General features: G+C 33.5%; 1 long non-coding RNA gene across 1 annotated transcript; it reads right to left on the bottom strand.

Annotated features, from left to right (window-relative positions):
• Window positions 1–1,090: 1,090 nt before the first annotated feature.
• Window positions 1,091–4,633, bottom strand: LOC141626972 (uncharacterized). The gene is made up of 3 exons (XR_012536536.1): window positions 4,558–4,633; window positions 2,922–3,057; window positions 1,091–1,438 (listed from the first exon to the last, which is right to left on the bottom strand). It is a non-coding gene; the product is annotated as an uncharacterized LOC141626972 (long non-coding RNA).
• Window positions 4,634–5,082: the final 449 nt, after the last annotated feature.

Here is a 5,082-nt window from a genome sequence, read left to right as displayed (position 1 = left end):
GGTGGCCTCCTCTATACACACTCAAGTAGTGTATTTTTCACACACACTAATTCATTCTTACTCATCATCTTGAGGATTAATCTTATTCTCTCTTATTGATGCATTTTCTTAAAGAAGAAAAACCTCACAAAATTTATTATATTATTATTAATAGTTGTAGTAACTAAAATAATATTAAGTCTTATTTTAAGGTCACAAATATTAATTTCTAGTAACTAAAATTAATATTTGTATTAAGAAGGATTTCCTTGGTACAAATTCTTAAGGAGTAGATGTTGCAATTAGATCTAGGGTTTTGGGGGCATTTGGATTATTCTTTAAGAAGACTAATTTGGTAGGAGACCAAATTAGTATAAACCACTCGGCCTTCCTTATAAGAATAATTGATTTTTCTTCTTACTTTGTTATTTTGTTTTGCATGCATAAGTTCCTTTTAGTTTATGACTAAACTAATAAACACTTAGTTATTAGATGGGTCTAATAAGAGATTAATGAATCTTTCAAGTTGTACCACTATATATACTCCATTTGTAATAATCAAGAGATTAGGCTTCCTTAGTTTAGATTTAGCTTTCATTAGGAGTAGATTAGAATAGATTAGCATTCAATATTTCCACAAATTACACATTAATATTTCCTTAATTGTTGTTCAAGATTTATTATTGGGTAATTATTTGAGAATTGACAACTCTTCATCAATCAATCAACACTACTACAATATTGATCAAAGAGAACGGTCAAACACCGTTCTTAAAGCCATTTTGGACCGTCCTGTGGCCAAGCGTTCTCTTTTACTTAAGAGCGCGGTTGAAATATAGTCAACCCGGTGTCTTTGTAATAACAACCAGAACGGTTGCGCCAAATAATCGTCCTCTTTGATATATCAGAGAGAATGGTTGCATATAGTAACCGGTCTCTTTGATAAGGTAGTTCTCTTTGACGGGGATGTCAAATTTTTTGGCGCCTTTGCTCACCTTTTCAAAGAGAACAGTTATAATGTACAACCGTTCTCTTTGAACCTCACAATTTAAAAAAAAAAAAAAATCTGTTTTTATCGTAACCTCTACACGATTAAATCGTATAGCTCATATATAAGAATAAAACCCTTTACAATTCACAAACTCCACCAAGGTTTACGCAACAAATAACCTTCGCATTTAATTTGAATCCATAAGGACAAATCCTTGAAAAAATATACCGTCCTATCATGTTTTTAAGAGCCTACAATATTGAAAATATGCTACCTCGTGCAAAACATAATGCAAGTGCAAATATCACTTAGTCGCATCCAAGTGCAAATAAATTGAACTTCAAAAAGCTGTAATCACCATCTTCATTCACCATTGCTCGTTGGCTTAAATTGAGTGTGAATGTATCCCAAATATTCCGCACCTCATCAATTTGCTCAACCGTATGTCTTTGGAGAGTTAAGCATGAACTATATACACACGACACCCAAAAATGTAGTTAATATACTATATATGATGTGTGAAGTAAAATAATTACCTACGAGGGAAATGAAAAAATTAAAACAAAGAGATGCAAATGATTGAAGTAAAGAAAAACCCATATGTTTGGGACAATATTAATATATCTTCCTTTGATAATCTCCAACATATATCGACAAACATAATTTCCGCATAATACTCTACCAAAAGGCCGTGACAAAGACAATTATTGAAATATACTACTCCATATAATAATAGTAGGTATTTGCAATAAAGAAGATATACCTTAATTAATTTCCAAATAAGTATAGCTTGAAAGCTAGTTAGTACAGTGAGTGCAAACGTTAACAACGACCTGTTTCCATGCGTAAAAAGGTGAATATCACAACATCTGTCAATACAACAATGACGATTCCCACATCTCCAACAAACACTATACATGAAAAAAACTCATATGAGACTGTCATAGTCCAAGATCAGCGGTCTCTACCCAAGTAGCTTATGTACAAAACAATTGTGTTTTATGTTATATTATTCACTTCATTAATGTCTTATTGCCATGTTGTAATCTATACAACCGGTTAAAGATATCAAAGATAACAACATGGCTGACTAAGTTCAACAAACTAAGACTCTGTATGGATTACTTCCAACATGAGATTTTCACCATCAATACCTCATACCTGCCCATGATTAAAATTCGACAATAAAAATGGTCAACAAATTATCGAGACAGAGAGAATAACAAACTAAAAATCATATTCATTAGAGTATAAATTCCTAATAACACCACTTAAGTGACCATAAAGTAACTCTGAAGTTCAAGTAAAATACACCTAACAAAAGAAGAGAGGTCACTAAAAAAACCAAGGTTGATAAGGAGAAGGAAAAAGTCGTGTTGATTACCGAAAAAAAACCATTAATAGCAATATGCCAATATAGCATCCGTTTGTATAAGCACCAAAATTGTGAATAAGGTGGTGAGGAATTATGAAGCACTTGTGTGTTGTCTAGTGTCTATAATACTCCCTGTTATTTTTGAAAAGTCAAGGATATATATATATATATATATATATATATATATATATATATGTATGTATATAGGGAGGGAAAAATCCAATAGACGGAGAATACTAAACACTTAGCAAATGCAATTTAATGGAATCTGGGCTCTTAATACATAGTCTTAATATGAAGGTGAGAAGTTGAATTGGTGACGTATCGGTGCAATTGAAGAATCTACGGTTTATTACTTTTCATATAGTAATTTGGTTGTATTTATGATTTTACCTACTTTCCTATTGGCTATGCTTGAGACATAGAGTTAGAAAAGCAGCATGTTAAGACTATTGTAATGATGCCACGTCAACTTACTACTATGTCTAGCCTTTTTATATTATTTATAGATTTTTCAGGAGTCTAAGTAGCTCTACTCCAATTAAAATTCAATAATATAGAGTAGAAGGTATGAACCTATTCAGTGGAAGTGCTTTGTCTGAAGGCAGTGTTTCCAGATCCAATATGTCACCTCTTGTAAAGAAATTCACACCTTCTTTTGACACAGTGATAACTACTGTCACAATACTATTAGCTTTATTAGCTCAGATGACTGTATAGAGTATCTGTATATACACAAATAAGATCAAATACATGGTTATGAATAAATTAGCAGTTCTTATACAAATTCCCAGGGGAAAAATATGGTTTTTGATGTTCGGAAACTACTTCAAAATCAACCTTTGTCTTTATATTGTTAAATTATATATATTCTTCAGAAACTGCCCGATAGCTTCAACTCTCGCACCCAACGTTCAAATTATAGGAGCTTCACGATTAGAATTAGCACAACGTATTTGGGGCTGTTTTGTTAGGGATTTTTCAGTGAAATAACAATGCACAAAATGATAATTAAATTTGTAACTTTAGAGGTTTATAAATCAGGTGTAAACAACTAAACACCAACAAACTCGAAAACATCTCCTCTTAAATCAGGCTATAGTGATATATTGAAGGAGTAAAATAACAAGAAGCTCTTTAATGTACACTACAGAAATTAAATCACTGAGCATTTCATTGTATAGGATTATGCATCAATTTAGTCTCAAAATGATTTGGGTCAACTTAACTCATCACCAAAATTTTAACAACTTAGGTAACCACCAAAATTTTAAGAAATAAAATGTCGATTGTAGTATAGTCTTAAAGCAATAAATTATCGATTTTTGAGTGTCTCTAGTGTTGTTGGAGCAGCAAGTGATGAATTATAGTTGTCTAACTCTAAGGGTTCCACAACAATTTGGGTGGATTAACTTGAAAGGAAGTCCTATGTGGCTTTACTTACCCTTACATTCAAGGTAAGTACGTTTTCTAACATACTGCTACCACCATGTACCGTCACAAGAAAGGGAATTGTATATTTCGTAGAGCTGTCAAACCGACCCGCTCAGGAGAATATACAAGAATATAACCTGAAATCTGAATTCATCTATTATACTTAAGTTTTCATGTCTGAATTGACACGTGTCCATAAATATCTTGCTAGTAATACACGCGAATTATAACGGCGACAGTGACCAACCCCAAATAGACCTACATGAATGCAAACAGACTAGAAGAGAGGGCACTGACTGAGTTTACTCATATTAATTCAAATGATCCGTCTACTAGCTCTAACTATGTAAGATTCATGGTGAAAGTAGAAAATAACTCGGTATAATATTGTGAATGTATATTAGAAGATATTGGAAAATCATGAATCAAGGTCAATCAACCCCAAGTACGAGTCCTTCGTCCTACACTAGCATGTTAACACATTACTAATTTAGTAGAAATATGAAGTATAAGTTTTTTACATTGTTGATCTCTCTAACTAATTATCATGGGGCAGGAGTGTGGCACAAACACAATCATATTCAACATAAGAAACAATTATTGATCAATTACAAAACATTAGTCCAATTTTGATTTTCATCATATAAACCCTATCCCCTTCTTTCCATTCAATTCTATACATTTTCCTTTTTAGGTCAATTCGATTAATTGTATACCGTCACAATATTCACACCACTAAGTAATTATCGCATTAAAGAGTTAAGAAATATGGTCTTACCAGTAGAATCGGCAGCAAGAACGATTGGCGACGACGAAGGCGTGCACAACCAGAAGTACGAGCGACCAAGGACAACGAGGGGATGACACAAGTATAGGGAAATCACACCGTGCAAGGGGAAAACCCAACTGTGCTATGTCGGAAAAGATGACGGAGGCGGTGGCAGGGAGCAACTAAGGAGAAGACTCAGCGACGGTGGATTATTAGGGTGCGTTAGTGATTCTTCTTAAGGCGTAGTAGTGGTGAAAGGCGAAAGCGATGATTGTTGTATATGAAAGAAATAGAAGGGAAAATGCCTAAACGGCAAGCCATTGAATAGTCTTTAGGGAGGGATTTAATCGAGAACGGGTGGTGATAAAAATCGTGCTCTTTGTTTTTTCAAAGAGAACGGTTCTCGATATTAACCGCTCTATTTGATTTTTAAGGACGGTTCGTCAAACCTAACCGTGCTCTTTGTTAATTTACGAGTACGGTTTGGACAAATAACCGTTCTCTATTAAAATTTTATATGCGCGCCCAAACAAA

The sequence above is a fragment of the Silene latifolia genome, chromosome Y (genome assembly GCF_048544455.1).
Source record: "Silene latifolia isolate original U9 population chromosome Y, ASM4854445v1, whole genome shotgun sequence".
In the NCBI taxonomy this organism is placed as follows: Eukaryota; Viridiplantae; Streptophyta; class Magnoliopsida; order Caryophyllales; family Caryophyllaceae; genus Silene; species Silene latifolia.
Note: the sequence above shows the minus strand (reverse complement) of the source record. Positions and strands in the feature narration are given on the sequence as shown.